This window comes from Mauremys mutica, chromosome 4 (genome assembly GCF_020497125.1).
Source record: "Mauremys mutica isolate MM-2020 ecotype Southern chromosome 4, ASM2049712v1, whole genome shotgun sequence".
Lineage (NCBI taxonomy): Eukaryota > Metazoa > Chordata > Testudines > Geoemydidae > Mauremys > Mauremys mutica.
The window spans coordinates 73,556,268-73,567,363 of record NC_059075.1 but is presented as its reverse complement, the minus strand read 5'-3'; the positions used below and the strand labels follow the sequence as shown (position 1 = coordinate 73,567,363).

At 53.7% G+C, this 11,096-nt stretch overlaps 1 protein-coding gene and 1 pseudogene across 6 annotated transcripts in view; both read left to right on the top strand.

Annotated features, from left to right (window-relative positions):
- LARGE2 (LARGE xylosyl- and glucuronyltransferase 2) overlaps positions 1–11,096 on the top strand; it is a 51,865-nt gene that overhangs the window by 27,238 nt on the left and 13,531 nt on the right. For 5 of the 6 annotated variants that reach the window (XM_045014901.1, XM_045014898.1, XM_045014896.1 and 2 more), the window contains one exon: positions 3,913–4,043. The exons of the other annotated variant lie outside the window; for it this stretch is intronic. The gene's annotated coding sequence lies outside the window, so the exon portion shown is untranslated. The remainder of the gene's footprint in view (positions 1–3,912; positions 4,044–11,096) is intronic. 6 annotated transcript variants of the gene reach the window in all.
- On the top strand, positions 6,243–6,296 carry LOC123370559 (annotated as a pseudogene).

Below are 11,096 nucleotides of genomic sequence, written 5' to 3'. Positions count from 1 at the left end.
TGTGGCGGAGAAGGGCATTAGTGGGAAACCTCTTATCTTTCCACTGTCAGCATGTGTCTGAACAGAGCAAGGGAGTGAGCGAGGAGCATTTGGCTGGAGAGGGAAGGAGGGTGGGAGCCCTGCCAAAATGGTGAGGGAAGCATAAAGACAGCCAGAAGCATACAGCATGTGGTGTGTGTAGATACCAGCATTCATGCCCCTGTCTGTGGCATGTGCCCTCATGCACGTACCTCTATATCCCTTCATGTGTGAGCCTGCATACAGAGGCCTGAGTGTACAAGTGTGCATGCAGGCAGAGACAGAGACATTTTTATTTCAGGGCCATCCAGACTGGTTCCAGCAGTGGCCAATACCTAATTCTCACCTTTCCCAGAATCCTTTCCTACTCCTACCCTCACTCCTGTTGTGCACCTGCTGTTCATTCACTACTGCTGCTCCTGTGGGGCTCTGGTGATTGCTTCCTGTCCAGTTCACACACCCTGCAGCTGGAGCTGTGATCTCCCTGATTGTCATCTCAGCTGCAGAGCTACAACCGTCATAAAATTCCCCAGCTCTGATTATGCCCCATGTAGTCTTATGTCACACAGCTGTAACTTCCATCTGCCCTAGAGAAGAGTTTCTTCCAGCTGGTTAATTCCAGCAGCAGGGGAGCTCTGATTCTTATGTTGTAGGATTGGGTCAAAAGAAAGGCCCTTACAGGGCTGGGAGTGGAGTTGGGTCCCTTGCTTGGTATTCCACAGAGGCCAGGTGGACTGTGTGTGGATGGTTGGGGGAAGGGACAGTGTCCTCTGTCTGACCTAATGGCAGAACTTTCCTACCCACACCAGTGCTTGGAGCACTCTGCTGAATTCCGGAAGAAGCCATGTTCACTCAGCTGGGAGCCAGGACTCATGAGGCTGAATGATGATTGTACAAGGAAGGAGGGTAACTTTGCCCCATCCCAGTTTTTCAGCTGGACTCTGGCTCTGCTTGCAATCCCTGCTGTCCTTTTTCTCTTCTTTTCTGTGGGGCAGTGAGCGCTTCACATGCAAACTGACCAGTGATGGCTCAAGGCTTGCTGTCCTGGTTCTGTACCTGCTGCCTAAGTGCTGGAGGCGCAAGGCAGGAGCTTTGCTGGTATGGGATGGATACTGCATAGCTAATGCTAGGGAGTAATTAGTCCTCTGGCCTCCCAGCCAGTGACCCCAGCAGCTTGAGGTGTGGAGGTGCCAATCTAGCTAGCCAATAGGGGCTTCTGGGCTGAGCTGCCATGGTCAGCCCATACAAGCAGCTCCGTCAAGGCAGAGGGGTCTCATATAAGATCCTAGCTTCACCAACTGGTGCAGAGGTGTTGGGCTTGGGGTGGGAGTTGTGATCTCTCTCAATTGAAAGGAGGGGGAACAAGCGGGGCCCTTCTGTGGTGTCTCTTTCCATAGGAGGATCTCAGAGACCTCACACACGTTAAATATGGAAACCTCACAACCCCCATGGTTATTATAGCCAGTTATAGGAGAGTAAACTGGTATCCAGAGGTGAAGGAGCTCACCCTGGGACCCAAACTGGGCCAGTGGCAGAGCCAGGAGTCCTCAATCTCAGCCCCCTATTCTGACCACTGGATCCCACTCCCTCCCAGGGAGGGGCCTAGAAGCCAGGACTGCCAACTCACTTGTCCGTGTTTTAACCCCTAGATAACACTTCTTTCTCAAAGGTGGTAGTGGGGAGCAGAGAGAGTCTGACTCCCCTGGCACAGTGGAACTGTCTACAGTGAGGGTAATGCTCAGCTGAGGCCAGTTTGAGACTGGAATGAACTCCCACAGAAGCTAGAGACCATCACAAACCTCACCACCTTTTGCTCTAAGTGCAAGGTGCCTTTCGTTGACCTTGCCTTCTCTAACTTAAATACAGAGCAACAGGTAAAGTAAACAAAATAAAACCCTTCCAAAACAAAACACTCCATTATAGGTGCATCTCCCCCAAGGATAGGATGAGAGAACAAACTACACATGATGCATCTGAAGAAGTGGGTTTTTTTTACCCATGAAAGCTTATGCCCAAATAAATCTGTTAGTCTTTAAGGTGCCACCGGACTCCTTGTTACACATGACAGACTCATGCTCGGCATAGCACTTACTGCACTACTGGAAGGCGTTCAGATACTGTGGTGATGAGTGCAACATAGGAACCTATACAGCAAAGGCTTCAGGCTGTCTGCTCTAATCAGTAGCTAATGCGCCCTGTGCCCCCATGTTTCTGATGGCTTGTGGCAAGGAAAGAAGCCCTGCTGGTGTGTCTGCAAGGTACAGTGCTGCTCCTTTCTCAGCCCAGAAGGATGTAGCAGCTCATGTACTATGTGGGGGTAGGGCAGCCCCAGCCCCCTCCCTGGTGCTCAGGAATGGGCTGCACATAAGAAAGCTATTAAGGAGCAATTGCATGTTTGAACTGGGATTTCATAAGGACAAGAGCCGCTTGGTCTGGAGGTAAATGTCTTCCCTGGGGCAGTGATCTGTGCACAGGTGGCAGCCCAGCCCTGCAGGCATGTGTTGCATTGGAGGAGATGTTATCTTTCTGGCTGGCAGGTCTGTGCTTGCTGGCTATGGTTTTACTAGTGCCTCTCACTCCCCTTCCTACCTCCTGCCACACCCTGTGCATGCTCCCAGCTGCTCTTCTGAAATGCAAAGTGGGGAGAGGGGCAGGTAGTGTCTGCAGCCTGGAGAGAGGCAAGCCTGGCTTTCTTTCTGTAACCCTGGAGGCGGAGCAGGAGAGAAGTTGCAGGTACAGGCAGCCTCCGCAGAACTAGCATTTTGTTCCAAACCTGAGCTCTTCAGCTGGGCCCCTCTCCTCCTTTGCACAAAGAAAACCCTGATCACTTCGTGTTCCCCATGCAGTTTTGTGTGCCAGGATTTCCCACTGTATTCCTGGGCTGTCCGGGACCTATTCTGCCTTTCTCGGGGTGTTTGGGGCAGTGCTGCTTTTTGCCATTCAATTTAATATATAACTGGAGGCAGGGGCGGCTCCAGGCCCCAGCACGCCAAGCGCGTGCTTGGGGCGGCATGCTGCGGGGGGGGCGGCTGGCAGCTCCGGTGGACCTCCCGCAGACGTGCCTGCGGAGGGTCCGCTGGTCCCGCGGCTTCGGTGGAGCATCCACAGGCACGCCTGCGGGAGGTTCACCGGAGCCGCGGGACCGGCGACCGGCAGAGTGCCCCCCACTGCGTGCCGCCCTGCTTGGGGCGGCGAAATGGCTAGAGCTGCCCCTGTCTGGAGGCCCTACAGGAGCTAAGACTTTGCCCTGCACCCCCGGTCTTCCCTGTCTCCTTATGCTCCACATCCGAGCGCCCTACCCTGAGGCACTGCAGGTGCTCCCCTCCTCCCCTGCCTGGCTCAGGCCTGCCCTCCACAGCTGGGTTACAGGGGTTCCCCTTTTCCCTCTGCCCTTCCAGAGGAGGGTCTCTGAGCACTTTGTAAATGCTCATTTAATGAATCCTCCCCCTTCCCATGAGAGGTGGGTAACAGGAGCCGTACAGTGCAGAAGGGGAAATGGAGGTCACAGTGACAGAGCTGGGAACAGAGCCCTGGCAGCCTGATGCCCCCGGGCCCCTGCTCTAGCCACTAGCCCGCACCGCCTTTCCAAGCACTAGGGAGCCTGGCGCAGCGCTCCCCTCTCCCTGGAGCTCCAGGGCTGTCCCAGCCTTCCCCTCTGCAATCATTTGCTCCAGCCAGGTGCCCGGGCGGTGATTTGTCCCTGCTCAATGCCCCGCCCGCGGAGGGGGAGGAGACGTTTGAGTCAAGGTAGTGGGTACGTGGGCGGCCTTGGAAGGCAGATGCTGTAACTAACTTTGGGCGAATCCGGGTGCGCAGCCGGCTCCTGGCGCTGGGACTCGTGAAGCAGAAAGTGAACTGAACCTCTTGGTTGGTTGGTTCTTTCTCCCCCCACAGGGCGGGAGAGCCAGGGCTGCAAGAGCCAGGAGGGGGAAAGTGGCTGGTCTGAAAGGGAGGAGTGGGACAGGAAGCCCCAGACTGCGCGCTGGGCTGGGAGCTGCTCTGGGATGACGCGAGGCGAAAGCCAGGTAAGGAGATCTGGGCCAGTGGGGAGGCACAGCGGGGGGGGGGGGGGGCGATGGTGCTGGGCGGGAGTGTGAGCGAGTGGTGAATGGGGCATGGCATGGGGCTGGGGGGAGGGAATTAGTGGCGGCAATGGAGTGATGCCGGTTGCCTGTGGAGGGAGCTGTGTGAGCCCGGGAAAGTTTCTGGCTAGAAGGGTAACTTGGAAGAGAAGCTGCAGAGTCTTTGCCGCGCTCCGTGGTTGGCCCCTGTGCTGTCCCCAGGGCCAGGCTGTGGACAGGGAGTTATGCAATCTCTTTAGCAGACTCCCCACCTCCCATTTCACCTTCACGATGGAGACAGCCAGCTGGAGATCACTGAGTGGGAATGGGAGTAGGTAAAGCTCCTCTCCTGAGTCTGGCCAGCCTCCCACTTGGCCTCATCCCCTGGATGTCTCAGAGCTCTTTCTCCTCCGCCACCAGTCCCCACTGTGCCTTTCTGGTACACTTGCCAAGCTGTTAATCCCAACGGGGACTCAATTTGCTGCTTTGAAGAGCCCCGTTTATCAGACCATTAAGGACAGCCACGTTGTCTGCAGCTGCCTGCTTGCTGTCACTGACCATTAAACTTGGTTACTAGTGATCTGGCATCCGGTGCCTGACACAATGGAGCTTGGGTGAAGGGCATCCCCCTGGTCCCAGGCCAGACAAGAGAGAAGGGAGGAGAATCATGGCATTGGAACAGAACAGAATAAAGGTGACCAAAGGGCAGCCCATGGATCTGTAGTATGTAGGAATTGGGTAGTATCTCTTTAAATAGTTTGTGAGCCCTCTAGTGGTCCTTACTGTCTCATATGTTTCAGATCCTTGGGGGGGGGTGTGTGTGTGTGTGTGTGTACACACTTGTACGTACACATAGAATCCTAGAAATGTAGGGCTGGAATGCATCTCAAGAGGTCAGCTAGTGATTCTAGTCCAGTCCCACGCCAAATAAATCTAGGCCAGGGATCGGCAATCTCTGGCAAGCAGCTCTCCAGGGTAAGCACCCTGGCGGGCCGGGCCAGTTTGTTTACCTGCCGTGTCGGCAGGTTTGGCCAATCGCGGCTCCCACTGGCCACGGTTTGCCGTCCCAGGCCAATGGGGGCTGTGGGAAGCCGCTGCCAGCACATCCCGCTGCCCCCATTGGCCTGGGATGGCGAACCACGGCCAGTGGGAGCCGCGATTGGCCATACTTGCGGATGCGGCAGGTAAACAAACTGGCCCGGCCCGCCAGGGTGCTTACCCTGGCGAGCCGCGTGCCAGAGGTTACCGACCCTTGATCTAGACATGGGGTCGGCAACCTTTCAGAAGTGGTGTGCCGAGTCTTCATTTATTCACTCTGATTTAAGGTTTCGCGTGCCGGTAATACATTTTAACATTTTTAGAAGGTCTCTTTCTATAAGTCTATAATATCTAACTAAACTATTGTTGTATGTAAAGTAAATAAGCTTTTTAAAATGTTTAAGAAGCTTCATTTAAAATTAAATTAAAATGCAGAGCCCTCTGGACCGGTGGCCAGGACCTGGGCAGTGTGAGTGCCACTGAAAATCAGCTCGTGTGCTGCCTTCGGCACTCATGCCATAGGTTGCCTACCCCTGATCTAGACTATCCCTGACAGGTGTTTGTCCAACCTGTTCTTAAAAACTTGCAATGATGGGGATTCCACAATCTCCCTTAGAAGTCTAGTCCAGACCTTAGCTACCCCATAGTTAATTTTTTTTCCCTAATTATCTAACCTAAATTTCTGTTGCTGCAGATTAAGCCCATTACTTCTTGCCCTACCTTCAGTGGACATGAGGAACAATTTACTTCAGCCCTCTTTGCAACACCTCTTAACATGTTTGAAGACTGTCCCCCGCCCCACCCTTGCCTCCCCCTCCCCCCACACACAAAGTTTTCCTTTCTCCAGATGAAACATACCCAGTTTATTTAACCTTTCCTCATAGGTCAGGTTTTCTAAACTTTTTATCATTTTTGTTGTTCTACTCAGGACTATCTCTGATTTGTCCGCAGAAAAAGTGTGGCACCCAGAGTTGGACACAACACTCCAGCTGAGGCATCACCAGTGCCAAGTAGAGCATGACAGTTACCTCCTGTGTCTTACATGTGACACTCCTGTTAATACATCCCAGAATATTATGGGTATTCGATCTCTATTGTGCCTGTGTAGTTCTTTCATAGTGTGTTTCTCTTCAGTTCATATAAATCTTTCACCTTTTACTAAAGATTTCCGTGGAGAGGCATGTTTTTGAGAGCAAAAGACACAAAAGGTCAGACGAGGCCCTCAGAGATCTGCAGTGCAGCTGGTGTCCCTCTCTGTGTTTTGAGGGTGCAGTCTCCTAGAAACTACAAGTCTGAGCATGCCATGCACCCTCTTGCTCTGAGTGGTTGGCTGCATGGCACTCTGGGGAGCCTGGTCTCTGGGGGCTACACATGAGGACATCTGCAATCTGCTCCATTATATGCCCAATAGATTCAGCCCTTGGGTTTCTTGCATGTTGCTGACTGTCTTTGGCAGAGTTTGATGTCATTGGAGGAGAACCTAGAGCAGTGGTAGACAACCTGCAGCCTGCGGGCTGCACACGGCCGGTCAGGGTAATCCGCTGGCAGGCTGCAAGACAGTGTTTACATTGACCGTTCGCAGGCACAGCCGCCCACAGCGACCAGAGGCCACAGTTTGCCGTTCCCAGACAATGGGAGCTACGGGAAATGGTGCAGTCTGCAGGGATGTGCTGGCTGTCACTTCCCACAGCTCCTGTTGGCTGGGAACAGCGAACCATGGCCACTGGGAGCTGCGGGCGGCCGTGCCTGCGGACGGTCAATGTAAACACTGTCTCGTAGCCTGCCAGCGGATTATCCTGATGGGCTGCAGGTTGCCCACCACTGACCTAGAATTAGCTGCCTGGTATCCCAGAGCGGGTGGGCTGTTGCAACATGCTTGTTCTGTGGAGAAGCCACCAAGATCTTGGCTACCCTTGAGGCAGAGGCAGACTTCCTGCAGCCAAGTCACCACATTCCAAGTATTCGGTGGAAAGCTCCTCATTGCATGTGTAGACTTGTCTAGCGGATATGTGATTGTATCTACAGTGCCTGGAGGAATGGATGACCTGCAGGAGAGGCCTTCACACTGAGGACCTGTTGTCTGTTGGGTTTAATTTTTTGGGCTGTGTCACTGGGTGCCCATTACTGTCACAGTGGAAGAAAGGAAAACAGCCCCCTGCTCCCTGCCCCACAGGAATTAAAGGCTCATCTGAAGCATCTGCACATCAATAGGCTTGGGTCTTTGAATAGGAGGGAAGTACCCAATCCAGGCCCATTTAGTCCACTGGCAGGAGGGAGGCTATTGTTTGAATGGTCTCCAGAGGTTGTGTATAGAGGGCAGGGATCAGTTCTCTGTTATTTGCCAGCAAAGACAGAGATGAAAAGTTGACTGGGCCTGTGAGGGGGTCTGGTTGGGCCAGACTAATTGGGGGAGGGGGGGGTCAGTTTTGGCTTGTGGGGGCTGGGCCAGTAGAGAAGTGGGCGGGTGGGGAGGGGGGCGGCGGGCTGGCCAGGCCTGTGGAATCTGAGCCTTTCTTGCATATTTCACTCTTTGCTCTGGAATTGAAATGTCTATTCTAAAGGCAAAATGTCTCTGCCCCTTGGTGCTCTGAGGAACTGGAAGATGAACTTGTTCTCCTCCATGGAGTGAACAACTTTCTCTTTGCTGCTCTCCTTTCCTCCTCTTTGGTGAGAGGAGCCTCCTCGGCAGCAGCTCCATGCCTCTCTGGGGTGTCTCCAGAGCTGGAAGCTTTTATGCTGTAGGAGGCTGGGATCTTAGGCAGCCATCATACAGGTGTCAATGACCACACGAGGTGCAAGGCAGAGGAGAACTTGGTCCCTGGGGTTCTGTAGGGAAAATGTTGGGAGGAGTAATGAGGGTTGAAGTTTCAGTGCTCTAAGGATCAAGCAGGGAAATGAGGGGAAGAAGAGGAAGAAGAGGAACCAGCCACAGGTAGCTGTGGTGTTTGTCACGAGGTTTGGCTTGTGGCCCTTGATCCTAAGCAGAGGCCCTGTCTAGTTGGTAACTGTCCCACAAGTCTGAAGAATGAAGCATGCATCATTGGAGGCAGCAAGGCTTGGAGATTAGCTGAGCGAACAGCGGGGAGCTAAAAGGGGGGGAGAGGTGGGAGAGTCACATGAGAATCTCTGCCTCCCTATAATACCTGCCAGTCATGGGTCAGAGGCGGGAGAGGGAGAGGAGCATGTGCTGCCAGAAGATCACTGTTGGAGGCGGGGAATGTGTGTGCGTGCGCGGGGGGGGGGGTGTGTGTCTCTGCTAGCAGCTGAATTTTCATTGTTTGACTCCTTTTGATGTATCCCTCCTGAAGTAGGGATGTCTCTTGGCTTTTCTCTCTCCCCACCTCCCTTGACTAACTCTCTCATTCCCATGTTTCTGATGGCTGATTTATTTGCTTCCTCTGCCGTGATGCCAGTGCTACTGGGGAGGCAGGGTAGTTTGCTGCAGTACATGGCCAATCTTTTATTTCTAAGTATACATTTCTAGCTATCCCAATCGTGACTCCCCTGAGGGCTTGGACAGGGCTGGTGTGCAGCAACTGTCTGTAGCACTTCCAGTTGCAAAGGTAACATTACAAACATGACTAGAGTGTAACTGATGCAGTGACATTTGCTTGAGACTTCAGACAGCCTGAAACAATAGACCTGAGGGGCATGAACTCATGGGGCTGTTAACCCAACAGTGACAATTTAACTCACCATTGTCAGCTGTTTCACTGATGATCAAAACATTGAAGAAAGGGACAGGCCAGATGTATTGTGATCTGCACAGTATACTGAGTGCCCCATTTTGCTCTCTCAAGTGGGTGGGGCTTTCCCCAAACCTCTGGTTTCCCCTGGCTTGAAGCTGTTGTAAGGTGGGTCACCATCACATTTTGACGAGTGACTTAGCAAGTCCCTGTTTATCTGTGCTGATCAGGCTCTGCCCTGGCACAGGCACTAGGGTAAGTGCAGCTCTCTGACCAGGGGCAAGACTCTGGGAAACTGGGGGTTAAAGTGTGCTGTGGTCACCTCTGCAGAGGGCTCATGTGATGAGTGAAATGAATGGGGGGGGGGAGGGTGTCTCATTCTAGTTCCCTGAGAACATTTCTCTGCATCACCCACTTTCTCTCCCCACAGAGAAGCCCCGAGCTTCTCTGTGCAGGAGGCCAGGGGCTCCCTTTGGATCCTGGCAGCGCAGTGAGAAGCTGTCTGGGTGGTGCTGTGAGCTGTCAAGGGCTCTGCTGTCCCCCCACAAGGGCTGAACAGGCTACTCCCACAGGACTTCTAGCCCTGGGGACAAGACAGACAGGGAACTGAAGCTGGATCCACTGCTTGGGCCCGTGGAACACAGCTCCCTGGGCTTGGACAAGTCTTCTCCAGCTCAGGCATGTAAAGGGGCTGCATGTCCCTTTAAGGTAGGAACACTTGCTCCACACAATGCCAAACTTTGTTAGAGCAGGTAATCATACACAGCCAGCAAGGGGAGGAGGGAGGTGTCTGGCTGTGAGTCCAGCCCCTACGTGGCCAGCTGGGAGCCAGCCCAGGGATTGTCATGGTTTTGTTCCACAGGAGCAGGTCAGCTGGATGGAGGAGGTTGGGAAAGGAGCCAGAGTGCTGAGTTTTGGCTACTTGCTTCTCTCTGCTTGAGTAAGGATCCCAGGGCAGTGTGGCCTCGGGCGCCTTGTCCTTCAGTCCGGTATCTCGGGAATGGTTCTGGCCCCTCCAGACAGAGTGGGGGAGGGGAAATTTGTTCTTTAACTCAAGGGCAGGTTTAATTAAACATCAGGTGACCTGGCAGTGGCTCAGAGCTCTGTGAGAGCAACTTACTAAACCCCATCTTGTGCTCAACAGCTGGCTGGGGGCCAAGCCTTGGGCCTGGGATCTTGTGGGAGCCACAGGTTTAGGTCTCTGTGCTGCCTGCTGAGATTGCTGAGGTGCAGTTGCTGGAAGTGCCCCAGCAGTAGGGCATCGCTTTAGTGCTTTCTGTAGGGATCAGTCTGGGAGGCAGTTTCTCTCTGGTCGGATCTAGCCAGTTCCCAGTGACAGCCATGGCCAAGGAGAGTGACACAAGGGGTGTAAGACATCATCCCACCCCTCCCTGCACATCTTTCTCAGGCCACCTCCTCACTGGCTTTGCAAGGTTGTGAGGGTGAGTGGATTCTCACTGGTGTCCCCATGTAGCAGCCCAATTTGTGGCATTCCAGGTATTCACCGGAGTGGGGTTCTGTAGGGCAGTGCACTGCCTCTTCCCTGGCAGACTCAGCTTAGGTCCCTGGAATTCTGATGCCAGGTGTTGGGACCAGCCTGCTCCGCACTTGTCCACTGACAGCTTTTCACCAGAGCCTCAGGGGATCCCCCCCGTTTCCTGGAGGGTCCCTGGGGGCCTCTCCAGTACAGCATTGACATTTTGGGCCAGTCTGTGTCTGAAGGGATTTCAAGCTGTGGAATGTTACCTGTCAATCTCTAAGTCAGCCTGGGGATCTGAGATCCCTCTCCCTGTGCCCTGTAGGAGTGCTTCATCCTAGCTGGGGGCCCCCAGGTCAAACTTGTGGGAGCGTGTGGCAGAGTATTCCCAGGGGAGGGTCCTTTGCTTTGAAGTGCCATCAGAGTGCTGAGCATCCTGAGGAAGAGGAGGGAGCATGGCCTAGTGATTAGAAGAGGGCACTGACTCAGGAGTCAGATCTCAACTCAGCCAGCAATTCACTGCCTGTGCCTGGGTGAGTGCCTTCCCCTCTGTGTGCCATGGGGATGATGATCCTGATCCTCCATTGTGGGGCTGAGAGGTTGGATGAATGGAAATTTGTTAAGGTGCATTCACGGGGTGCTGGAGAAGGCAGAACAGTAGCTGCTGTGGAGCTGGAGCTGGAGCTGGATGTGGTCTGCAGGCTGGCTTCTCCTTAGCTAGGTCAGATTGTTGCCAGCTTTGGGGTAGCATTTTGGGTCTCTGCTTAGTAATTGGTACTCACTCAGGTCCTGCAGTGACAGCCTCAGTCTAATAAT